Genomic DNA, 27,127 nt, shown 5'->3' with positions numbered 1-27,127 from the left:
GTGTATGTGCGTGTGTGTGTGTGTGTGTGTGTGTGTGTGTGTGTGTGTGTATACACATATGTATATATATATATGGCATCTTGTGCATGATATACAAATTAGTGATCTGTGTCTAAGTTTTTGGGTGTACAGTGTATGCACTTGAATTGGTGATAGGTATGCATGTGCCTAGGCTAGTTTGGATGTGTATGTTCCTGAGCTGGCAGTGTGTGTATGTATGCACCTAACTGATTTGTGTGTTTGTATACATGCAATTGTGCCACACCCTCCTGTCTAACAGCGCAATATTGAGATCTTGAGAGTTGGCCTGACCCCACAGGGCAACACCTGGAGGGGGGGGACAGGTGTATTGGAGCCCTGCCTTAGGTGGAAGGGGTCCAATTCACCTACCCCACACTTCAGCACCAGCTAGGAAGGGTGGATGTGAATCCATAGTGATTACTTGCCAGGGTGTCCTTCCACCACTGTTACAACCTAATTTCTAGTGTCTGCTGTTGAAGCTTTTCTCCTTTGCATAGAGCAATTAAACATTCCTTAGACCAGAGCAAAAATGAATATGTAGATCACCCAACAGGAGAAACAGGTTCTGCTCCTTTTCCAAAATTTAATTATTTTAAAGAAAATGAAACACATTAATCAGAAAAATAACCCAAAAGCCACAAACCTCATAATTTCCTATAGCCTGACAACACATTCCCATGGTAGATGTGAGTTCAAATGGCAGAAGAAATTAATTGAACTTTGTTATGTCCAAGCCAACTGATCTTAACTCGTAGATTTTTGGTTCAAATGAAGAGGAGTAGGCAATCATTACCTTTTCCTGGTGTCTTCTAAGAAAGATCTATTTATTTACTTGCTCACTTAGGCACATTCCCCACTCAGCCAGTCGGGGTTTTTTTTCCATTCTTAGGCATACAACTCTGTCCATATAATATGAATAAAGCATATGAACCAAATTTTGGGTAATGGATTTCCTTAGGTGGAAGGAGCTTAAAAATTGAGTGCTGCAATGCTAAACAGTGTGCACCTCAGCTTTTCTGTGAAGCTAGCCCTTCATCTGTTATTGGGATAGAGTCATACTTTCTCTCTGGTGGTTAGAAAGTGCTGTATTAGTCATTCCATGGTCTCCTTTCCAATAATATTAAACAAGTCAGTACTTACTGTGCATAGTTCACCTTTAGAGCACTTCACAAACATAAACTAATCCTAATTAATTAATCCCAGAGGTAGATCCTGTGACTTGACTGAGTTATATTACCTTTTATAGCAAGAAGGATCATGGGGATTATATCAAGAACAACTTGAAGTAGGAAGGAGTCTGACAAGGCAGAATTTTAAAAGGACAACTGTCCAAATACATATCTGTGGCCCTATCAAGCAGCTCCATTTAAGAAGACATCAAGAAAAGAACAAAGAAGACAAGGACCTTTAAGACTTCTACTCTTATCATTTGAAAAAAAAATAGTAATGAGAGAAAAAGAAGGTGCTTCCAATTTACCAAATGATAAAGTGTGTTCTTTTCCCCACCAGAAAAGAGAAGAATTTAGTAGCCAGGGAGCTAGACTGATATTCAAGATAATCAGGTTTTATATGCTACTCCAAGTTCCTGTGTGAGTGTGGGCAAATCACTTTGGCTCAGATCTAAAAGCAAACTTAGTCACCAGGAAGGCATGTTCATTTAGTCAGGATCCAGGGGTGGACTATGGGTTCACTTGCACTCCTCCTCCCTCTGTCTTTGATTCTTGGTCCACCCAAAGTTTAAAAGCAACTACTTGACAGAGGCAGCAATATTTCAAGTAGACAGTATTGAGGGTGCTATTGTACTATCATTACAGTATAATCTACCTGATCCCTTCTCAGCTCCTTTCCACAGGTATTAATGATATCGTCTTCTTTTTAATGGCATTGATATTCCATCTGTCAAACCATCTTTTGTTCTGCAGTTCTGCTGTCTGTTAGTAGTTCCTGATAATCAGAAATCCTGGTTTTCTCTGATTAAAAATTCCCCATTTTTGGATTAAAAACCAAGTAACCCAAAATCCACATTTTCCCATGATCAAAATTAAATTAGATAAATTAGATAGATTAGACAATGTGGTGTTTCATTTTAATCATGGCAAAAATATGTATTTTGATTTCATAGATTTCATAAACATTAGGGCTGGAAGGGACCTCGGGAGATCATCGAGTCCAGCCCCCCACCCAAAGTGCAGGAAGTCAGCTGGGGTCATAGGATCCCAGCAAGATAAGCATCCAATTTACTCTTGAAGGTGTTCAATGTAGGTGCTTGAACCACCTCCGCTGGCAGACTGTTCCAGACCTTGGGGGCTCGGACAGTAAAGAAATTCTTCCTTATGTCCAGCCTGAAACAGTCTTGCAGGAGTTTGTGACCGTTCGACCTCGTCATCCCTTTGGGTCATTTTTAAATCTGAAAATTGGGGGGGGGGGTTTCCAGAGAAAACCAGGATCTCTGCTAATAATGACACTCCTATTTCACAGCTCTGCAGACTTTTTAAACTCATTCCAATGAAGTTGCAGTGTGTTTTTTTTTGGGGGGGGGTTTCACTTTAATACTGAATAATACAGGCCTAGGCTCCTAGTGTATTTGTAAAGCCTCTAGTTTATTTTTAGCTGAAGAAAATATTGTGTTGTGTTATATGTGATGATGCACGTCGCCATTTCCACCTCTCGTTTCACAATTTTTTACCTTCCCATGTCAGGATCCAGCAGTAGAATTCTCTCTTTAGGTAGGTACCTCAGCAGAACCAGGGTGGACCCAAAGTCACATACAGTAAAGTAGGCCACACTTCTTAGAAAAAGCCAACTTTTCTTAGTTCACAGCAATACATCAGCGAGAGTCCTTGGGCCCCCAACTCATTCTAATCACAGAAAAAGCTTGTCAAATCTAGGGTTTGCCACTGCCAACAGCACTAATCACAGGCAGTTCTATCAGGTAAACAGCCTAGCTAATCTCTCGTGGTGTTTACACACATGCCTTGGGAGTGGTGGGAGGCACTTTAACTACAGTGGCTCCAAGAACCACTCTAATTAAACTGCCTGGAGCATCCAGTACATCAGCGTCCCCATGCTGAAAAATGATGGCTGGAGCACTTTAAAGCTCATCAAATGAGCTTTAATTACTTAAAGCACTCCCACCACCATTTTTCAGCATGGGCACACTGGTACAGAAGACACTGGAGTCTGCTGGAGCATGGCAAGTACCACACTCCAGCAGACTTCATTAATCGAGTCTGCTCTGATGCACTGTCCCCTGCCCTTTTTCCCCCAGGATTTTGCCATGACCTGGTAACGAGCAGTAGAATTAGTCTGCTGTGCATTTAGCATCTTGTGTAGATGCACCCACACCATTATAGATGAAGCAATTAGGTTCACAGAATGGTGTATGATCATGTACAGTTTGTGTGGATTGGGATATTGTTTATAGCATATATAGAACACTCTGTTATGAACACTAATAAATAAAGGACCAAATCAAGCAGTTCTAGTCTGTGTACAAATGTTCATTTATAGTGGTAAAAAATGTCCACCACTAGAAATCTTTCCAGGAGATGATGCAGTACAGGTATTTGGTCAGCAACCACCTCTTGTCCCCTGCTCCTTACACCTTCCCAAGACCGGTTTGGGGAAATGGGATACTCCAGTCATTCAATATCCAAGGGGACTGGAGCAGAGGGGCAAATCCCACTGCCCACTTTCCACTCCAGAAACGTTATAGTCACCTATTTGTTGTGATATCCTCTTAGTATTAGGCTGTACAGTAGTAAGAAAGAAAACTACGGCCATATTTTTGTTCTACCTATTAGGCACATAAATTGACTTAGGAATTAGTACAAAAGATGAGTGTTTCCTTCTCGTCTTTGGAACTTTTTGGTTATTCAATATGGTGAGGTCTTCCTAAAGTAAATGCATTAATGGATTTCCAGTGACTGAGCAGAATGGACTATAATCATGCTTACATGTTTAAATCTATTTAGACACGCAGTAGGAAAAATAAAATCTGATCTCTTAACTGTCTTCTAAAAATGAGTAAATAGGTATCACTACACTAAAGCATATATAACTTTCCATAAACCATTTCATCCCATTTCACTTTTTAATGTTGTTTATGAGCAACATTAGCAAACACATTTACAATCATAAGTGTGCTTGTTAGTGTCCTGAAACAACTGCCATACAAGGACCTTTCTGATGAGGACAAAGCTTCTTGGTGATGACATTTCTTGAACATATTAAAAATGTTGGTACTATTTTTAGCAAGCCTGTATATTAATAGAGTTCACAATTAGCATTTTATGATAATTAAATACTCTGAAAGTCTTTCTAGCCTTTTTAATGGCTGATTGAGTTTAGAGGCCATACCTATTTCCCCATTTATATTTTCTGCAAAATATGATAAGATCTAGTAATAAAAATTAGAAAACATATTGAAATGATGGTAAAACAGTTGTACACGGTACCCTGTTTAATTGGTTTGGTGTTTTCTGGCCTCTTTTTTCTCTATTGCATTGCACAAACTATAACTATGTATGTTTGAGTAACTATAGTATTTTTGGAAATTCAACGCTCTAACATAAGGAAATGCCAGAACTGAGGTTTTCTGTGCAACCTTATTTGCCCCCTGTGTGCATTATGATGCAGTCTTTAATTACATGATCACATCCTATTTCTTTGATATGACTCCTGGCGTATTCAATACAGCAGATTGACAGCTATGAAAAGCTGTAAAATATTTTGTTTTATCCTCATTGCTCAATTTGTGGCCCCAGGCCTTACTTACTGTTTAATATTCAAACTCTGCTCCAAATAGGGATTTTTTCTATGGGATTTCATATGGCAGTCATCACTATAATATCCACATGATTCACAAATATTAATGGATTTATCTGCACATCACTTCGATGAAATCAGTGGGTGGAATAAGCCTTATTTTACATGTCTGAAACTGAGGCACAGAGAGATTAAATTTTAAAGTTTCCACTAAGTTTGACTGCCCAACTTGAGATATCTTGGTCTCATTTTTTCAGGATACCTATTTTTATTTTATATTATTAAATACAGCTCCTATTGTCTCTAAACTTCTATAAGTCATATATTAGGGTCTAATCATGTAGAAAATGAGAAACATACAATTAGTGACCACTTGTCAGAAGTTAACTTTAAGTAAATTCACTAGTATATCATAGAAACTCTGTATCAGAAGCCTGGATAGAATTCAGTTGTCCAGAGTGGTATTCAACTGCCTTAAGAGTGCGACTGCCATTTTCCTGATTCAAATTGCCTGCTTTGTTTACATAACACCTTCCATGTTTCATTTCAAACCAAAATGCCCATTCTGACATTTGTTTAATTTTTGCATGTTTTTAAATTCTTTTCATAGTATTTCCCAATTCCCATCTAATAATGTCATCCTAGGACAATCAGAGAATTATAGTGTAATTGGGATTATGGGGACACGGTGGGACAGCTCATATAACTGGACTATAGTCATAGAAAGATATAATTTGTTCAGGAAGGATAGGCAGAGTCAAAAAGGAGGTGTTGCCCTATATATAAGGGTGATGTACATGTGTTGAGAGGTGCAGTACAAAGTAGAAGGTAGACCTCTTGAAAGCCTCTGCATAAAAGGTCAGACTAGAGAGTAACAAGGCAGCTGTCGTGGTGCATGTGTCTGCTTTGGGCCTCCAAACCAAGAGGAGGGTTTGTAAGGTGGATACATAAGTAGCTAGATTATCCTACTCAGTAGGCACATCTACGTGTGCATGTTAATTCATAGATTCATAGATGCTAGGGTTGGAAGGGACCTCAACAGATCATTGAGTCCGACCCCCTGCCCTAAGCAGGAAAGAGTGCTGGTGTCAGATGACCCCAGCCAGATGCCTATCCAGCCTCCTTTAAAGACCCTCAAGGTAGGGGAGAGCACCACCTCCCTTGGAAGCCCATTCCAAATTCTGGCCACCATTACTGTGAAGAAGTTTTTCCTGATGTCCAGCTTAAATCTGCTCTGTCAGTTTGTAACCATTTTTCCTTGTACCACGAGAGGTGCCCTGTTGAACAGAGCATCTCCAATTCCTTGCTGTGCTTCCCCCCCACATGCACCCTGAATGAATTTGTAGGCAGTCACAAGATCACCTCTCAGCCTTCTCTTGTGGAGGCTGAAAAGATCCAGGTCCCTTAGTCTCTCCTCATAAGGCCTGGCCTGCAAACCCTTAACCATAGGAGTGGCCTTCCTCATAAATAGGAGTATGGCAATAGACTCTGGCACATACTGTGTTTACATCTGCATCCAGGACTACAGCACATTGAGCTCAGTCAGAACAGTCCTAGCTGGCAGGGGGTCTTGGGGGTCAGCCTGCCAGCCCAGGGGTACTCTAACCTGGCTCAGTGTGCTGTGGAGTAGCTAGCTAGGGCATGAGGGTGCTCCAGTGTGGTGCAGTGGACAGATAACTATTATTGCTACATATTAATATGCACTTGTAGATACATCCACTGAGTATAAGGATCCAACTACTTAAGTGTACACCTTACCAAACTTTTGTCTAGTCTATATTTCCTTAGCTTGTTAATGTGAATGTTGTGGAAGACTGTGTCAAAAGCCTTGCTAAACTTAAGGTATACCATGTCCACTATACATGCAGAGAACCTGTCAATTATCCCACCCTGAAGCACCCTCATGCCCCAGCCAGTTGCATTAGTGTCTTCACGTGTGCTGCTGTGCACAACTCCCCCCTTCTTCCTTAGAGCAAAACAGCTACAACCAAAAACCTCTTCAACAGGAGTATGTATATATTTGTAGTATTTGTATATATAAGTACTAACCTGCTGCAGAGTTTATTAGTTTCCTGCACCCTAATAAGTCTTCATGTGTAGGTGCCGTGACTTTTACTGTGGAGTAATCAGGAAACTCCACAGTAAATGTCTCCTATAGATGTGCCAAGTGAGTAGGCCTAAAAGTCTCAATGTCTAGTTAGAAAGAGGTATGAAATGGCTTTTCCCAGGGGTCTGCCCTGGATTTTTGTTCAACGTTTGTGTTAATAATTTGTATAATGGGATCAAATGCATACAAAGCAGATGATATCAACTTGAGCTAAACTGTGGAAACTAGAGGGAAAGCCTAAGATCCAGAATGACCTGGATAGACTAAAGAAATAGTTCACAATCAATCATATGAGCTTCAACAAGGACCGGTATATAGTCTGGCACTTGGGCTGGAATAATGCATGCACAAATGCAGACTGGGAAATGACTAGCTAGACTAAAGTATTGAAGAGAAAGACCTGGGAGTTACAATAGTCCATAAGCTGAATATGTGCCTACAGTATACACTTTATGCAAGAAAAAAGTCAACAGCACACCGGGTTGTATTAACAGTAGTTTCACTTGCAAATCAAGGGAAGTGATTCTTCTGCTGATTCAGTACTGATGAGGCCTCAGCTGGAGTACTGTGTCCAGTTTTAGGCTCTACACTTCAAAAATGTCTTAAACAGGGAAATGCTGGGAATAGAGAACATCTCTTTATACATGTTCTAGGGTGTGGGGATGTTTTAATTAGACTGGCTCTTGGAAACCAGTCTAATTAAAGCACCCACAACATCTCATGTATTGAGCATCCCATGCTTCAAAATGGCAGTGGGGGAGCTTTAACTACAGTTTGTTCAATGAACTTTCATTAAAGTGCTCCCACCATCATTTGAAGTGTAGGGATGCTGAATACATGAATCACTTAGGCTTCTGGACCATGCTAATTAATTGAGTCTGCTCCATGTGCTAATTAGCATGTATCAGAGCAGGTGTAGGCACATGTGTAAGTGTCTAGCTACTTATGTATCCACCTTACCAGTCCTCCTCTTGGTTTGGAGCCCCAAAGCAGACAGAATGTGACATCTACCCTGTTGCTCTCTACTCTGACCTTTAAGCAGAGGCTTTCAAGAGGCCTACCTTCCACTTTGTAGTGTACCTCTTAACACATGTACATCACCCTTATATATAGGGAAACACCTCCTTTTTTCCTCTGCCTATCCTTCCTGAACAAATCATACCTTTCTATGACCATGCTCCAGTCATGTGAACTGTTCCACCATATCAGGCACATGTGTAGGTGCCCAGAGTGCCTACCTGTCCAAGTGCTGAACTGCTGAACCCACTTGGAGCCAGGTGGGCAGCTAGCAGTGCCTTCTGAGTCAGCTGAGGGCTCGCCCACATCAATTAGAGGGGCTGAGCATGATTAGAAACTCATATAACTCAGCAGGTAGTGCTGGCTAAGCCATGCTGCCTGGCCCTTCTGCTCAAGCTGGAGGTGCTCAGCTGACTGGAACAGGGGCTGGGCTGGGCTGGGCTGGGCTGGTCCACTCTACCACTCCCTCAGCTCCCCTGACAACCATTGGTGACTGCCCATCCAGAATAAGAAAACAATCCAGGCAGTTTGGTTCAACCAGTAACACCTGCCCAAGTCACCTGAGACCCCAATCCAGCTGGAACCAAATTGCCTGATCCCTTTTCCATCTGGGTGGGTAGCTAATAGCACCTGCTATATCCTGCATCTAGAAGGTTAATAGAGTACCACAGGTTTTTGCTCCTCAGCCCTCACTGCAGCTGTCTGTGTTTATGAGTATTTTACTCACCAGTAGTTTCAAGAAAAAATCTGTTTTTCTTCATTCCACCTTCCAAAAACAAGGTATATGTCTGATCCAAAGTATGGGAGATATGCAAAAATACAATATTGGTCAATTTTTAAAATATTGAAACCTGGGTTATTTTAACTGATAAAGATTGTCAAGATTTATAATGGAGATTAATAATCAGTGATGGGACTGAACTGCTAACTTTTTTCCATAAGTTTAGTTTAGGAAGACCAGAATCAAATGATCATACCACTGGCTCTTATCACTTATGAGACCATATGAGAGTAGTAGGCTTATGCCCCCTGGGTTTCTTTCCCTGCTCATTACTGAACACCAACCAAACAAAGGTCTCATTAAACAGAATTATGCCACTCAAACCCATCTTAATGCACACAAATGAGAATTAAACAGTGTTGAGAATGAAATGGTGTTAAAATGTGTATAAAATGTTCATACATATTGTGGGACCACTTCTAGATTAGTGAGTCTTAGCAGAAATAGAAATCATAGTACAAAAAACTGCTTTGATGTTCATTGTAAAAATACATACAAGAAGGTTTTGAAACAAAAAACATTTTTTTTTCCTTTCCAAAACAATTTACAGTACAGGCATGAAGGAAAGAGTAGAGAAAGTATCTCTCACACACACATGCATATATACTCACAAACATGCAGGCGGCAGAACATTTGGACAAGGGCTGAGAAGGAGAAGTGAATAGCTTGGACAGCAGTCAGGCATTAATGATTGATGATGCTAACACACTTACTTCAGTTTCAAACTAGACCAACTTAAGAGGAAGACAAAAGACAATATAATCAAGAAACACACCTGGCTTTTGCAAAAATGTAATGACACTTCCAGTCACTGTGAAAATGTATGCAACATATAGCAAAATTACAGTGAATTCTATATTAATGCTATTTTAAGCAATTGGCAAACTTAACTTTAAAAGCTTAGCGGTGGCCAACTTGGTCTTAAAACTCATCAATAGACAAGAATGACACTGAAAGACAAAAGCCTCTTCATCAAAATATAGGCTTTGTCAAAATAGTAAATAAGTAATGTACTGGAAAGCTTTTCTCTTGGAATGTCTCTAATTCAACTGTATTCCTGTCTTATAAAATATTTTATGATTTTAACTCTTTTAAACACAAAACCATTCCTTCTTGACTTTAGTACTGCTTTTTATTATATTTGGAGCAGACTATTTAGGCAGTATCTATTAATGTTATTTTTTTTCCTGCTTTTGAGAATGCATGTGCACTTTATATCTCATAAAGAGCATTGCAAGCAGGGAATCAAATTTGCTTTCCAGGGGAGTGCCCTCTAGGGCTGTGCACCTTCAGGTGCTAATTCAATCTGGAGGAGATTCAACAGCCAAATCTCCAAATCTGAACTGAAGCACGAGACCAATAAAAAGGTCCAAATTGATTTGAGGGTCTCTGAATCAATTTGGTAAGCTTCAGAGATTCAGGCAGTTCCTGCTCACTGCTGCAGGAAGCTGGACCCAGACTCCCTGCTTGTAAGTAGGAGATGGGAGAAGTGGGGTTGGAGGAGGGGGGAAGAGGACCATGGGGGGACCTCCACCAGGCCCCATCCCCTGCCTGCTCTCCCAGGCCACGCCCCCTTCCCCATGGTTGCCCTACTCAGCCCCAGTTCCTGGCTCTTAAAAAAAAGAAAAAGCCCCCACTCACCAGCTGCTGCAGCAGTCATTGGGGCCTCTGGGGGCTCATGGCAGAGACCCCCATTCAACACAAGGCCTTGGGGATCCCCCCCACCCCAGGCAGGCAGGAGCCAGTGAGTATGGGGCTCTTTTTTTTTTTTTAAAGAGCAAGGAGCTTCAGTTGAGCAGAGCAGCCATTGATGGGGCTGGGAGAGGGGGCGGGGGATGGGGTCTCTCCAATCTGGAGATTCAACTGATTCAGCAGCGGTTGAATCTCTGAATCAGATTCAGCCTAATTGATTCAGGACAGTGATTTGAATTACTGTCCCCTGAATCAGCTGAATCAGAATTCATAGTGAATATTAGCTGCTTCACACAGGCCTAATGCCCTCCCCACTGAGCTACAGAATCAGAGTTTCTCTTTCATGTTCTTCTTCTGGTCCCATGATGCTTACATTCCTTTCTAATAAGTGGCCAAGTTTCAAGGAGAGAGATGAAGCCTCACTTGGTCATTTGGGCACTTTCCTGGGAAGTTGGTGATGTGGATTTGAGACTCCTCAAACTGAAAAGGATCACAAACCCTTGTCTTCCACTTCTTGGGTGAGTTCTCTAACTGTTATGATACTGGCAAAGGGCAAGCTCTTTCTTTAGTTGACATTCTGTGGTTGAGATCTTTTAGGGAATATAGGTATAAACTGGTTTGTGACTCCTAAGTAAATGTAGATGCATTTTAGATAGATACACACTGTGTTCAGGCAAAATGATGAATCTTCTGGACATGCTCAGATATGTTACTTTTTTAAATGAGATCTACCTGCTACAATAGTTAAGCGGAATTCAGTGGATCATTTGTTTGAACTTAGGCACTTTGTCATTGCTATGAGAACCTGGCTGCAGGCTCTCACCGCAAAGCTAGATTGCTTTTCCCCCTGGAACCAATAGTGAACTTCTGTTTGGTTTGGAATAATGTAACTGAGAACACTTTGCAAAAATCATTCTGAGTTACAGCTGAGAGTTGCATTTCTGTCTGCACCCCAAATTAACATTCCAACTGAAACCACCAAAATATAGTTCTTGATACCAAAAACTTTTCTGCTAACTGAAATCAACACAATATAATAACAAAACCATACAAAATTAGGGTTAGAAGGGACATCAGAAGGTCATCTAGTGCAACCCGCTGCTTAAACAGGGCCACCCCCAACTATATCATCCCAGTCACAGCTTTGTCTGCCTGGGTCTTAAAAACATCCAATGATAAAAATTCCAAAACCTCTCTGTTCCAGGGCTTTACTACTTTCATAGTGAGAGAGATCTGCCCCCCACCCCCCCCTATCTAAACTAAACTTGCCTAACTGCAACTTGAGACCATTACTGCTTGTTCTGTTATCTGCCATCACTGAGAACAGTCTAGCTCCATCCTCCTTGGAACCACACTTCAGGTATTTGAAGGCTGCTATTAAATCCCCCCTCAGTCTTCTCTTTTACAGACTAAATAAACCCAGTTCTCCAGCCTTTCCTCATAAGTCATGTGCCCCAGCTCTCTAACAATTTTTTCTGCCCTCTGGTGCACTCTCTCCAATTTATTCATGTCCTTTCTGTAATGGAGGGTCCAAACCTAGACACAGTACTCCAGATGTGGCTTCACCAGTGCCAAACAGAGGGAAATAATCACTTCCCTCAATCTCCTTGCAACACTCCTACTAATGCAGCTCAGCATGCTGTCAGCCTTCTTGGCAACAAGCTCACACTGTTGGCTAATATTCAGATTATTGCCCACTGTAACCCCAAAGTTAATTATAATAACTAATGTCATTATTTAAATTTACTAATGATAAAGTATTTTTGCTGTTATGATACATTCTTGCATTTAGGAAAGTATATATACAATTTAACATGTCAGTAATACGAAATCACCTTATTGCTGTTGTTAAAAATGTAAAAAATGTACAATGGGACTTTAAAACCATTTAAAATTAAATACTTATTACAATTTAAACCAGAGCTCTAAGTTCAAAACTTTTGTTATCACCATACAAAAGCAATGCTTGTTATAAATCTGATTCTTCACAGAACTACCACAATCTTTTCTGGACCCATTAACTTTTATTCTTAAAAGATAGGAAAAGGGTATTTGTACTGGTGACACATAACTCAAAACCTTTCAGAGTTCACCAAAGCCTTTCTATTGATTTATTTCTTACCTTGTGTCTTTTTAAAGAGAACTACAGTACCTGGATATACCAAGGATTCAGTTTGCTTCATCTTGCAGCATTCATTACTGTTATTTTATCCAACAATTCTGGACTAAGATTTATATTTGCCACTCTTAACTGTGAGGGCCTTCTTAGATGCCTTCTTACATGTTACACTGTGAGCCATTCCCCCAACATCCAAATGTTGATGGGTGTTAGTGCGAGTTCAAGTTTAGAGTAGTCACACATTTAGATCAGCAGGGCCCTGAAAGACTGAAAAATTAGATTTTCCACCCTCTCATTCCCCTGTCCCCTGTCTCCCAGGGATCCCCCTCTACCCCACCCTCAGGGATCACCCACTCTGTCCCCAGAACTCCCCCTTGTCTCCCACTTGTGCTGCTGGACTGCTTCTCTTTTCTAGGGTGTCTTTCCAGAGAGCTGCAGTTGTGGCAGTGACTGGGAAGACAGGTTAACACTTCCCTGCCTGGTACCCCAGGGCAGACAGAGCAGGCAGCCACAAGGAAGTGCAGTGGGCATCAGGGGACAGTAAACAGGGTTTTACATTTTTGGGAAGGGTAGGGAGAGGTAGTGGGCCTGATCTGAGCCAGCAGGGATGGGAGGAGTAGGTAGGGTGTCTGTTCACACCAAGGTGTCACCTGGAGTGGCTACATCTTGGTGTAACACAAGTTGAGTAACAGGAATGAGAGATAATCCTGCCCTGGAGTGGCATAACTTTGAGCTGCATAAAGAGTGCTTAAAACTAGTTTTGTATGTCCATGTGCAGGATATCCATGGGTTGAGAGCTCCAGGAACCAGGCAGAATGACAATGTAACAAGGCCGTTACAGGTTAATTTTAGGCAGCTCCTGGAGCTCTTAACCCCTGGATTATCCACAAATTAACACCTACAACTTTTGTTAAACACACTTCAGGCAATTTAAAGTGATACCACCCCAGGGCAGGTTTATCTCATTACCCAGCTCCTGTTCCATAAACGTGTGGCCACTCCCCACATATGAGCTGCCAAAGTTTCAGTCCTCTGGCATCTCAGGATGCAATGTCCTCTCCCCCAGCCCCTTGTTCTGTGTGGACAAAATTTCTACCCCTTGAATTCCACTGCCCAGGGGCAGGGGGTTTCCTGGCAAAAAGTCAACTCCCCCTCCTACCCCTAGGAGTTGTGACCTTCCCACCCACAGGGGTTCAATCCTATGCAAACAGTCTGCAAATCACATGCCAGCTAGCCAGGCTGAAAGGCATGAATGTGCCCGGGAGTGGTGTCTAGGGAGGGGTGGGGAAAGAAGTTAAGAGGCCAGATCAGGTCCCCCTAAACTGGGATTTTCTTCTTGGAGCACAGGAAATAGTTCCCCCAAAAGTGCCTTTCCACACTGGTCCCACCTCCCAACCATGCCAGGAAATAGGACCAGCACCCCCATACCCCAATCTCAAACCCCAATGTATTAAACCATATCTTTATTTCCTCCTTATTTCTTTTTATTTTTTTTACTTCTTTTTATTTATCTTCCAGTAGCTAACTTCTATCTCATTTCACCACTCCTCCACACCCCATTTCCTTTCAAATGTGCATTTCATTATACACCCCCATTCCATTTACTCTATGCTTCCCAGCTTCACATTCCTAGCCCCCTCCCCAGGTCTATTACATACCTCCATTTACGGCAGTGGTAGAAGCCTGTCCTGGGTTGCCAGCCTCGTAGTGGCAACTCACAGCTATAGCTCCTAGGCCAGCCCCAGTTTGCCAGCCTTCTAGTGGCAAGTCAGTGGTGCAGATTGGAGACAGTCAGAGAAAGTTTTAATATTCAGGTGTGACTCTTCTAAACTCAACCTAGCACCAACACCAATCAGCATTTGAAGAACTCGAAGTACTATGTATAACAAAGCCTAAATTCCAACAAACATCCCAGAATTAATTGTGTATTTGCCTAATAGAGATATCTAGATTGTAGTATTATTTTAACAGTACATGTAGGGTCTATAACATATTTTGCTTTGGTAATCGACACATTTCATAATGTATCAATTTACCAGTCTCATTTATGATTTTTGAAGATGCTGTTCCCTTTAAAGGAATCTAGGGAACATAGCTATCTAAGCAGATTGGAAAAAGACCAATATACTAATCTAATTGTTCACCTAGAGGTTTGTTGGCTTCATCTGATGTAGCTTCTGATTTACTACCCATATCAATATCAATACCTTTATCAAATATTTTTGTACTGTTAGTACTATATCATTATATCTAAAACTGCAATATTGTCTCATAACATGGACAGATATGACTTTAAGCCATTAAATGGGGGAGAATAGCTGCTGCTCAAGATCCTGCATCATTTTTCAGCATGTAACTGTTACCTGTACATATTTCTATAGTTATACAATTGGGTTATATTTCTGTAATTTTAACCTTGAATTAAACAAAATTAAAGCTGCAATGCTTTTGCTAAACTTGTATCACTATAGAAGAATGCAGTCGCAACAGTTACATTGTAATTGCCTATACCAGTATCATTTGATACTTATATACTTGCTAAGTCTGTCTATAGCCATATATACAAATAGGTGTATATTGCCACTTTAAAAAAAAGATATTAATGAATATATTTTTAAAAGAAAACTCCATAATACCCCAGGGTATTTCAAAAATAACTTTGAGTTTCACTTCAATTATTAATTTATATACTTTACTTTTAAATAACACAGGGAAATGGATTTTCTTCTGATCAAAGAAATGTATAAACTATTTTGTTTAATTAATTTTGGATCCAAATGAAAACTGCCTGTATAGAAATTATAGTATCAAAACTTCAATTTCCAGAGATCAGAACACCAATTAATTTTTAGGCATGATTTAAAATATTATGGTGGTGGTTTTTAAATTTACACAGAGAAGGAGCAACTTAATAGTTTATAAAAGTGCTGGGTAATAAGAGCCTCAGGGTGAATTTAAAAGGTATAATTTTCAAATGTTGCATAGACAGTACAGTTTGATGGATCTCCATCAGGAACAGGATGGAAGAATGAGAAAAAAGCAGGGGCAGACTCAGAGCAGGTGAAGTGGTATGGCTACTGCCCTGCCCCCCACCCCCCTTTAGATTGGAGTACACCACAGGAGCTTCCAGGGAAAAGGTGAAAATCCTCCCTCCTTTCCCTTTCCTGATCAAAGGCATACCCCTTCCCTGCTCCTTCACCCAGCTACTTGCCTTTCCCCTCTGGCCTGGGAGCAGAAAAACACCAGAGCCATTCCTGCCCCCTGCACCACGGATGAGCTTAGCTGAGTATGGGGATTGTGGCAGCATGCCTGCTCTGGGACCAGGAAGGTTTGGGGGAACTGCTTTCCAGCCACCCTGTTGTTACTATACCCTACTCAGCTGAGCCCAGCCCTGTCTCAAGCAGCTAGGTCTGGAGCTTGCCCACCTCTGAACAGTGAAGAAAGCAGTAGTAGGCAGGGGAGTGAGCGCAATGGGAAGAGGAGGTTGCAAATGTACCAAGAGGTTCCTTAAAAATTTAACTTTAAAAATAGACTTTAAAATATCCCTAAAGGACTGCAGAACAAGAAACAGAAGGCTACCAGGCATGGGGGTTGCCAGATTCCTCAGCTTGTCCCATCAGAAAACCTTATAACCCACTCCCATAGTTCCAGGCAGCAGGACCAGCCTCCTGTCATCTGGCAATCAGATCGGGGGCTCATCTTCACCCCTGGGAGGGCTGCAGGGCTGTGCCAGACTCCTCCTGGGGATGCAGACCCCTGATCTGCCTGCCGGCTGACAGGAGGCTGGTGCTTCTGCCTGGAACAGGTGCTGGATGCAGCCCGCACCCAGTGCTGGGAAGTTCGGTGCTGCCACAGGCCCCAGGTGGCAACACCAGCCTTCTGTCATTCAGTAGGCAGAGCAGGGGTCTGTACACCCAGGAGGAGTCTGACACAGCCCCTGCAGCCCTCCCAGGGGTGCGGGCAAGCCCCTGATCTACCCGCCAGATGACACGAGGCTGGTGCTGCTGACTGGGGCCAGCGGCAGCACCAAGCTTCCTGTCATGAGCTATACCCAGCACTGGTCTCAGCCAGCAGCACCAGCCTCCTGTCACCTGGCAGGCAGATTGGGGGCTTGTCTGCATCCCTGGGAGGACTGTGGGGCTGTGCCAGACTTCTTCCGGGGATGAGGACCCCTGATCTGCCTGCTGGATGATAGGAGGCTGGTGTTGCTATCTGTGGCCAGCGGCAGTCAGGGTCATCCCTAGGGGGCAAATTGGGGCAACTGCCCTGGGTCCCATGCTTTGGGGGGCCCCACAAAGCCAGGTGGAGTGGCTGTGATGACTCTGTGCTGCTGCCGCGGGCTTCATATTCGGCTTCTCGCTACCCTTTCATCTCCACTGTGTTGGACTCCTCCCAGGGATGTGAACCCCCAATTTGCCTGCCAGAATACAGGAGACTGGTGCTGCTGGCTAGGGCCAGTGGCAGTACCAAACTTCTAGGCACTGGGTGTGGGCTGTACCCAGCACTGGGTGCGGGCAGTGCCCGGCACCGCTCCCAGGCAGCAGCACCAACCTTCTGTCTTCCAGCTTGTTTCATTTCCAAGCTGTTTCAAAGGCTTTTATTTTATTTCAATTTCACTGTTTCAAGCCTGAAACACATTGAAACAGCTTTGAAATGAAACACTGGGTGAAATTTTGCACAGCCCTAATAAAAGGGAGCCAACAAGATGTGGCTCAAATGAGCCACAAAGATTTTCAACATATTTTGTTCAGCTGCAAATATAGAATGTTTATAGTTTATGGCACAATTAACAGACTAGTCGCACCACAAATGTATCTTGTGAGTGTCCTCAGGAATACAGAAAGCCATATAAGTATTGTTCTTGGTACCTACACACAATCTGGGATTCTTTTTCTCTGCAGCTGTGCACCAAAATAACGATACTTGTACCTGCCAGAAATAAAGTGGCAGCAATAGGCCCTTGTACCTTTTTTCCGGTGCTTAATGCATTTGCCTAGGGAGTGGGAGACTTAGGCTCTAGGTTTGACCTACATTACCTGTTGCCCTGTACCATGTTCTACCAGGCCCCTCTCCAGTCCTCTTCTTGAAGCCAGTCTGTTGTATCTTTGATGTAATATTCTTTGGATAAAATGGATTAATACCACTTGGAAAATTTCAACTGGGAATAGAGTCTCCAGGATAGAGCCCAGAGCCTCCTCCCTTTTAAGGCTACATTCAACTCACTGGAACATACACCTTCTGGCTTTTTTTCCCCTTTCTGATCCCACAGGGGGCTTCACAGTGGGCCTGGGTAGTGCATGGGTATCTAGGTAATGCCTAACCCATGGTCTTTCGTGGGAAACAGGAGATAAATGTACAAGACTACTCTGGATAAGAAGAGGGATAGAAAGTGGGTTTGCTGCCCACTAGGCAAATGCCCCATCCACTAGGCCATTAGGCTAAAGCTGGAAAGGCTCCTTTCCCCTTCTCCAGCACTTTCAGCAGCTACCATTTCTTGATTTACCCAGCCTTAAGAGCATACCTGATCAACCTCATTCTGCTGTGCAGCTGCGTGGCCAAAGGCCTGTTGTGCATGCTAATGTGGGTGCATACAGACTTATCCATCCAGAGCTAAAATGCAAATACTTTGGGTATAAATTCCAAAAACTGCAGTTACACAGCTGTGTACATGCCTTTCAGGTGCATAAAGGGAAATAAGATTTAGATCCTAGGTTCTAATTATATTTGACACAATAAAATGAAAACTTCATGTTATAAGGAGGTGTTAACTTTCAAAAGACTCCCAGATCTGTAGCTATACAGAGAGAGATTGTGTTTTTATGCAGCAGAAAAAAAGGGCTAATAGAGTACTGTGTTCAGTTTTGAGCCCCCCACTACAGAGTGGATGTGGACAAGTTGAAGAGAGTCTAGTGGAGGGCAGCAAAAATGGTGAGTTGGCTGGGGACATGACTTATGACTACAGGCTGAGGGAACTGGGTTTATTTAATCTAGAAAAGAGAAGACGGAGTGGGAATTTAATAGCAGCCTTTAACTTACCTGTAGGAGATTTGAAAGAGGATGGAGCTAGACTAGTCTCAGTAATGACAGACAACAGAACAAGGAGTAACAGTCTCAAGTTGTAGCAAGGGAAGCTTAGGTTGGCTATTAGGAAGAATTTTCTCAGTAGGAGTGTAGTAAAACACTAGAACAGTTTACCCAGAGAGAGGGTAGAATCTTCATCCTTGGAGGTTTTCAAGACCCAAATATACAAAGCTTTGGCTGGGATGATCTAGTTGGGGATGACCCTACTTTGAGCACAGGGTTGGACTAGATGATCTCCTGAGTTCCCCTCCAACCCTAATTTTCTATGATTCTAATTTTGAGGTACGTATGCATTACAATAGTTCTAGTTCATGGGAGAGAAATAATAGAATTATGGTGCTTTCACATCTAGAATATTATGTCATGCTGTAGCTATTTTATTCCCATAGGGATGCTCATGGATGTTTGTGAGTTGAGAACATAAAAAGTCAGCCAAAATAATGACCTAAATATATTACAGATGAGTTAAGGCATAACTAAGGATCTGGTCCAGTCTGTAAGATAATAAGATCTGAGTACAATTTGTATCTTGTGGGATTAAGTGAGGATCAAGGAATATAATAGCAGCTAGCAATAAAATCTGTGATGAGTAATGAAAGATAATTATTTAGAATAGTTGAAGGGACTAACGGGATGAAGTAAAGAAAATCAGTATATCAGGGAAAACGTTAACTACAATATAGTGAAAAAGTTTTCCCATGCAAAGGCAGGAGAAAATGTTAGTAAATATACAATTGTCAGAGGAACAACCTGGCTGAATATAATTTTTTAAGATGCCTAAGAGGCTTGAAAGTCCATGAGACTTAGACACATTTACAAATTTTACCCAAGGACTCAAAAAGTGTTTTCCATCTCTATCTTCTATTTTGACCAGCTCTGAATACATAATGAAAGATTATTGTGAAATTTCCTTGGCATAGAAATATACTTGGAGTGATATCCTATATAGGATGCTAAATAATGACAAAGATTCTGCAATAGAATAGGTTTGAGCTTTGAATAAGTGAAACCATTTAGCTATTGGGGTGACTGCCCCATTCTTAAAAGTTTTACTAATTCTTTCACTGCCATAGCTGAAGGATCACACAGTTTAATGCTTATAAAAACATTAAAATGATTACATGTATTTATAATGTTTTCACTTCCAATATTTTAAAATATTGGAAATTAGCTGTCTTGTTGAATTGCTTCCCATCAGGCTAGATATATCAAATGGATAAGAAGTAAATATTTTTTGGTTGGTAAAAAAATAATAACTGGACTAGATGGCATTATCATATGTTCTTTTTTCTACATTTGATTTTTCAGATAAATGTATAGTTCTAATTGAAATTTTTGATCATTTTCTATTTATAGAAAATGATCTCAAATGTAGATAAAATCTCAATTTAGTAGTAATGAAGTGTTGTTATCTATAAGGAGTGAAACCTGCTGCAGAGTCAATTTATCGACTTCATCCTACTGGTGCTGAGTGGTTTCCCTTCATGTTTCTTTGCTGGAAAATTGATACCTTAGACCCAACTGGGAAGATCCCAGTTAAATTCCACAGACTCTTATTCAGATTCTTATAAAGCAACATTCAGTTCTAGGGCACTACTGAAGAAATCCCCCCCAAATGAATAATACTATAATTCTAATCTATAATTATTATAAAGCCATTTCCATTAATCAATCAGGTTTTGACAGTCACTTGGAAAATCACTTCAGTATAAAAATATGTAATGTTATTAAGAGATCAGCAGATTATAACAATGAACATCATTTTCTCTATTGCTCCAATATCATGCTCTACCATGATAGAAAGAATAGCAGAACAGAATATTCTGGCAGTGGGTTAAATGTCCCCAGCTTCAGTTTCTTAGTCCTTATTTTAGTTTAAATGTATTTCAGACACTTGTAAAATGAGGCAGTCAGCTATTATCCAAGACAGAAGTAGCAAAATTCAAAAGGTACATCAATAAAATCAGACTTCAAATCTCTAAAATGGTATGTATGAAAAGTTGTTACAATTCTAAGTGTATATATACTGCATCTGTGAAGGTGATAGCTGCATGATAAATCTGATACCCATGTAATAAATAAAAAGTGGGATTTTTTTTTAGTCTCTTCCTCAAATGTGGAATTATCGCTACTCAAAGTTATTCTGGCCACATGCCCAGGATAGACCAGATGCAGTTCTAAAAGTGACAGGTTTTTTTTATATAAAAAATGTCAAAAATTGAAAGGGTGAAATCGTATTCCCAGTGAGGTCACTGGCAAAACTCCTACTGATGAAGACAAAATCAGTGAGGCACAGAAAACTATAGTGTGGTTAACTGTGGAGGCTGAAGCTTCATCTTCTTGCAGTAGCCACCCAAAATTATCTAACAATGCATTTGCACAGCAGATCTCAGCTGGTATCAATGCCTTTTGTAGACTATGCATCTGAGAGTGTGTGTGAAGGCCACACTCTTCTCATCTCTGGTTTGCAAAAAGACGCTGTCTGTAATCCAGAGTCTATTTCTAACTGGAGTTAGAAGGAAAAATGAAGGCAGCCTCAAGACAGTGAGCTAAATGCCTCATACACTACACTGCTCGGGCCCAATGTCTAATTAGTTAACTGAACTGCAGAGGCCTTAACCAGATACTTTCTCTCCAATGGGCTGTACAGAAAACTTCTACAATTGTAGTAATTGTAATTTAATCCCTCCCCAGTCCACAACTACCACCACAAGACAACCTGAAATTTCAAATGAAGATGAAAACACACAGAGATATCTAGCTAGCTAGCTATTTTGCTAGGGGTGAAAAATCCCTTTGGCACCATTAAACTGGTGATGAGTCTAGTCCCAGGCATCGCCAGAGATCGAGGAAGAAGGGTGAACAGGGTGAGACAGAAACAGAAAATCCCTACAGGCTAGCCCTCCTATGGGGAATGGGGCGAGGGAGAAGAGGATAAGAAAAAGGATCCAGAGAACTGTATTCGTTGATCCTGATTGACTCATGTGACCAAACATCACCACTGGAGGGTATCCAAATTCATGCTCCTATCAAAATTGCGTCCTAGCTAGTAAGGTTAGGATTGTTTTCAATGATGGTCGAGGACTTCAGCCAGAACTTTTTATCTTGAAGTTTCTATGCAATTAGAAAAAGGCACTTTATCCCATTAGTAAGGCGGATCCCTAGCTTTCTGACAGGGCTAGAATTTATTTTTAGCCTTGGTAAAGCTCAAATAATGAAGTTTAAAACTGTGACATTTTTATGTTTTAAAAAAGATATTTTAGGACATTTTTAGGAAAGATTATAGGTCCCTCTGAGCCATGTACAATGGGACTAATGGTAACTTGGGCACCTAATCTTACATGTGAATGGTAGAGGTAAAAAGAATCCCAATTATTTTTAAATCTCACTTAAATCCTTTCTATTGCCTGTTACATATATAAAATTCACAGTCATACAAAATAAAGGATTTGTTTTTTCTCATTGAGCATGATCTCAGTAACTTTCGGTCTTGATAAATAACAAAGCCATTTCAGTTTCAGACATGTATAGCCTCTATGCTTCATCATATCATCATACATTTCATATATGTTTTGTTCACCCTCTAAACATATATGGTAATGGTTCTTTATGTTAAATTATACAAGAGAAAAGAATTTTTGAGGCGACATCTTATACTGGACCAAATACATATTTTATCCCTGCTTTGCAATTGGTTCAATAAAACATTTCACTTCCCCCCACCCAAACAACTCCTTACCTCTCTCACAATGCCTAGACCATCAGAAGAGCAACAGCATCACTCTAACAGTGCCATTATGTTAAATTAAGAATGCATGATTGTTACCAGATTATAATTATGTAATAGTTTGTATCATTTACTAGGGCCCAGTCTAACAAAGCACTTAAAATGTGCTTCAAGTTAAGCAAGTGCATAGGGAGCCACAAAAAACAACTCCATTTTTTCTGTGCAGTAAAGATCAACATGGAGTTTTAACTTATATATCAGCTATAGAAACAAGGATGATGTCTGCTGGGGTGGGGTAATTCTGGTGAGTTTTAAGGTGGCTGAGAAGTCCAATCCATGCTCTGCAAGTTTTTCCACAGACATGACAAGTGGTGCCTTGGCTGGGGTACAGCTGTTGGCCAGGATGTTGTGCACTTTCCTTCCTCCTCCGCTGTTCCTCGGCTTCTTGAGTAGGCTGTAGCTTGATGTATGGTGCAGTGCTATTGAGACCTGTTACCAGCCAGCACTTTCCAATTTGTAGGATTGATGCCATGCTTCTTAAGGTATGCTTTCAGGATGTCCTTGTAGCGCTTCATCTGTCCTCAGTGGGTCCTCTTACCATGACTAAGTGGAGAGAAGAGGACTTGCTTTGAGAGATGAGTGTCAGCCATCCGCACACAGTGGCCAGCCCAGTGGACTTGATGTTTCATGATCGTTGCCTCAATGCTGGTTACATTAGCTGCAGAGAGGGTGTTGGCATTAGTGCAGTGGTCTTCCCATTGAATACGAAGGATCTTTCTGAGGCAATGCTGATGAAACCATTTTAGGCACTTAAGATGGCTTCAGCATGTCACTCACGTATCACACCCATAGAGGAGCATTTTCTATATAACCCCTCTCACCCAAAAATGAATCTTTGGAATAAAAGCTTTTTATTCAGTAATCAGTGACTTCATTGACTTTATTGTGACTTTACAGAAAATCATAACAGAGTGGAACATAAACAATACTGCTACAAAAATTCCGAATTTCCAATCCATCTGTTTCAGTCCTTTCAGTAACAAACCTTTAAACCTACTCAAAAGAAACACTTGTACTGAAAGAAAACAGAGAGAGGTCACATCCTACCCATTTTCTTAGAGCAAAGTTTGAATTTTAACAAATATTTGTTGTATAAATATATTTCGCTTTAACAAATAGTTCCACTCTTGGCACATTTCTATATTTATGTAATTATTCCTGTATTTTCAGGATCACTTAGAACTGTGAAAAAAATTTGCTTGTAAAATAGCCACATCCCTACTACCATACATGAATGTACCTACATACTACTATGACTTCAGCTCATGTAGGCATACCTGAGCCAGCTTTAAACCAACTAAAGTTGATAGCAAGGTAAAAATTCCAAGATGGAGCTCAGCAGGCACATCTATATGTGCAATCAATGTTCATGAATTAACTCTGGACCTTATTGCTTACTGTAAACCATTACATTGCTTATTGCTCCAGAATGTATTTGTGTACAGAGCACTGAGCTCTCCCAGGGCTGCTCCAACTGGGCTCACTGTGCTGTGAAGGGGCTGGCTCTGGCACAGACGTGCTTCAGCACAGGGCTAGCCAACACTGAAACACCCTCATGTCCCAGCCAGGTGGGCAGTGCACATACACTGCTGTGCATGAAAAAACTCAGAAGCAGGCTAGTACTTGTATTTACTGTATGTGTGTGTGTGTGTGTCTCTCTCTCTCTCTCTCCCTCTCTCTCTCTCTAATAAATATATAGGCACATGCACGCACGCACACACACACACACACAGTACTATTTACCTACAGTAAATAACTCTAGCCTACACCAGAGTTTATTAGTTTCCTCCGCCCTAATGGGGGCACACGTGTAGACACAGAGATGTTTACTGCAGAACTGATTAGGCAGCTCCTCAGTAAACATCTCCTGTAGATGCAGCATAGACTAACCACCTGCACATTTAGCCAGAGTCAAAGGTAGGCTTTGAACCTTACATTTTTACTTAGATTGAAGGTAACCTTGCAAACTGGCTATTACAAGAGGCAGAAACAGGTTTACAGCCTGACGTTTTATTTGCTTGCACTTCAAAACACAAAAAAAACCCATTTATCCCAAAGTCTATCTAGTTATTTATGACAGTATAACATATATTCTCACTCATATTGGCTAGGGAGAAGGGTGGCATACAGCTCAGCAGCAGGTCTTTTGAATTTGCTGAGTTACCAAATTTTGCTCCAACCTAGACTCCATATTTATAGATGACTGATTCTAATATTCCAGTAGATGATTTCTGATTTAAATTACCTTACTTAAATTTCTTTATTTCACTGAAACTTTTGAAACTTGATGGAACCAGAACTGTCAAGGACTTAGAAAGTATCAATTAGTTGGGATTTATGTCCTTGGGAAAGTAATAAAGTAGGTTTCTTATCTCCTTTTCTTCCCCATTGCAGAATGCCGTTCAACACTATCCTGCTTCTTCTTTACATTAATCTTTTTTTCCTGATACGGTAATTTCATTTTTACAAATTATCTATCTATCTAATAGATGTACCTTAAGTTGTAAGGTGTATATAGAACTGTTCCCACCAGTTCGTGGAGAAATATGGGGAAATGAGACCAATCTAAACTCATAAACCAATAATTTGTCATTAAGGTTCACAAAACTGTTCAATAAAAGCTGAGCCAAACTACAGTTTTATACTGAAAACTTTCTCACCAATTTTTACTAAAATATTAATTTGTTGAATACCTCAAACTAAAGCAAATTTCAATGTATGCTTCCACGTAGCCTGGAACCACCAGGTGTCCACAAACTAATGAGAAGTTGAATAGCCTTTCTACTCCTGCCATTATTCCAGTAAACTCTTTATAAGGCTTAAGTCCAGAAGATGTCCAGATTGGTGTAAGACCGTGGAAAAAATAATGAGGCATGTTTACAGGTCTCCAAATGTAAGATCAGTCCAGTCTGCAATATCATTTAATGCAACCTGACTTTTGGCCTCCTGCTCAGATGGGCCTGTAACAATGGTTCTTACAGCCACAGAAACAGACTCCAGCAATATACCCTTCCTTCTAGAAGTGTCCCCTGTACCAATGGCTGCAAAGAGGCTTTAGTTGCTAAGGCATATCTAGGACATAGAAAAATTTTCCAAGGCAGAAGAATACTCAGGTGGCCGAACGTTCAATTGTTTTTTATTATGAGGGTAGAGCTAATGATCATAATTTTAGTTTTGATTAGCGTTAAGCTAATATTGTAAACCTGTATTTAGGTGGATCTGTTCAATTCTGAATATAAGTTGTTCAGACAATATTTGATCATCCACTCTGTTTCTTATGCTGTGCACTAACATTAATGTGAATTGGTTTTTTTCTTGTATGAATTTTGGGAAGTTCTTGGTTGCAATACTTGTATTTGCATGCAAGCAAAGCATTCATTGTTCACATTCTGGCTTTGTTCTGTCATACATTATTCTCCAGTTGTAAAAGTTTCAGTCATCTGCTCAGCGAGCAGGAGCAATGCCATGTGTTTTGGATGACCTATTGCACGCTATGAATAGCAAATAACAAAGAGTAAATGTACCAAGTCAGCTCTTTGTAGACAATCTGAAGCCTGAAATTTCTTTAAATAGACTGTTTATGGAGCAATTGCTAAACCTGGTCAGGAAATGTTTTCCTGTGAACATTGGTTTCCATGAAAAAATTTGATGACAACATGTTTTCCTTGTGTGTTTTTTCCCAATACATTTTACTGGGTACTATTTTTCTTCCAGTTTGCATTTTCTAAAATGTGAAAGGTTTTTAAAATTAAAAAACATATTTTTAGTTATAATTTTTTGATTGCCATTCAATACATATTTTTAAAAACATAATATCATTGCAAAAAATTCCATTTTTATTAAATTCTTAGCTTAACTGGTATATAGCTTTTATGGCCTTAGAAACAATGGAAATACATTAGAAGGAATGTAATATAATGTAACAGAAAATATAATACAACTCCCTCTGCTACTCCCGTTTTTACCTTCTATCTTTTCCAAACATGTGAATTTCTAATTTTTTCCCCTTTCTATCCTCTCCTCACACCTAGATTTCCACCTCTGCAAACAGGGAAAGGTGATTTGTCAGGGAAATAACATGGTGTGTCCTATTCTCTCCTTGTAAACCCTATCCCACACACTTTTGCTGTCATTGGCTTGAAGAGTACAGGAGTCTGGTGATGTCTCCTGTCTGAAAGAGCAGGGCTGGGAGTGCTTGCCACTGTTGACTGATGACACAGGATAGCCATTGTGGCTCTGTTTTTTGTGGCTCTTAGTTTCACTGCCACATGCTGTCATGAGGTGCATCCAGATGCACATGCAGTTTGTAGTGCCACAAACCACTTTGTGGCATCAAACCACACACATTGTATATTAAGCTATGCATGCTACCAGGATTTCCCCATAGCAAAAAAATCCCCCAAAAACCCTGAACAAAAGAGGTGCAAAGTAGGGGTGTGTGAAGTGGGCAGTACTCAATTAGGATTCAGCTTAATTCAGAGGACAATGATTCAATTTCCTGATTTGGGTCACTGCCTGATTCAATTTAACTGAATCTGAATTCATAGATTTCATAGACATCAGGGCAGGAAGGACCTTGGGAGATCGAGTCCAGCCCCCTGCCCAAAGGGCAGGAAGTCAGCTGGGGTCATAGGATCCCAGCAAGATAAGCATCTAACTTACTCTTGAAGGTGTTCAACGTAGGTGCTTGAACCACCTCCGCTGGCAGACTGTTCCAGACCTTGGGGGCTTGGACAGTAAAGAAATTCTTCCTTA

This window comes from Crocodylus porosus, unplaced genomic scaffold (assembly GCF_001723895.1).
Source record: "Crocodylus porosus isolate Cpor-Errol unplaced genomic scaffold, CroPor_comp1, whole genome shotgun sequence".
NCBI lineage: Eukaryota > Metazoa > Chordata > Crocodylia > Crocodylidae > Crocodylus > Crocodylus porosus.
This window is presented reverse-complemented; position numbering follows the sequence as displayed.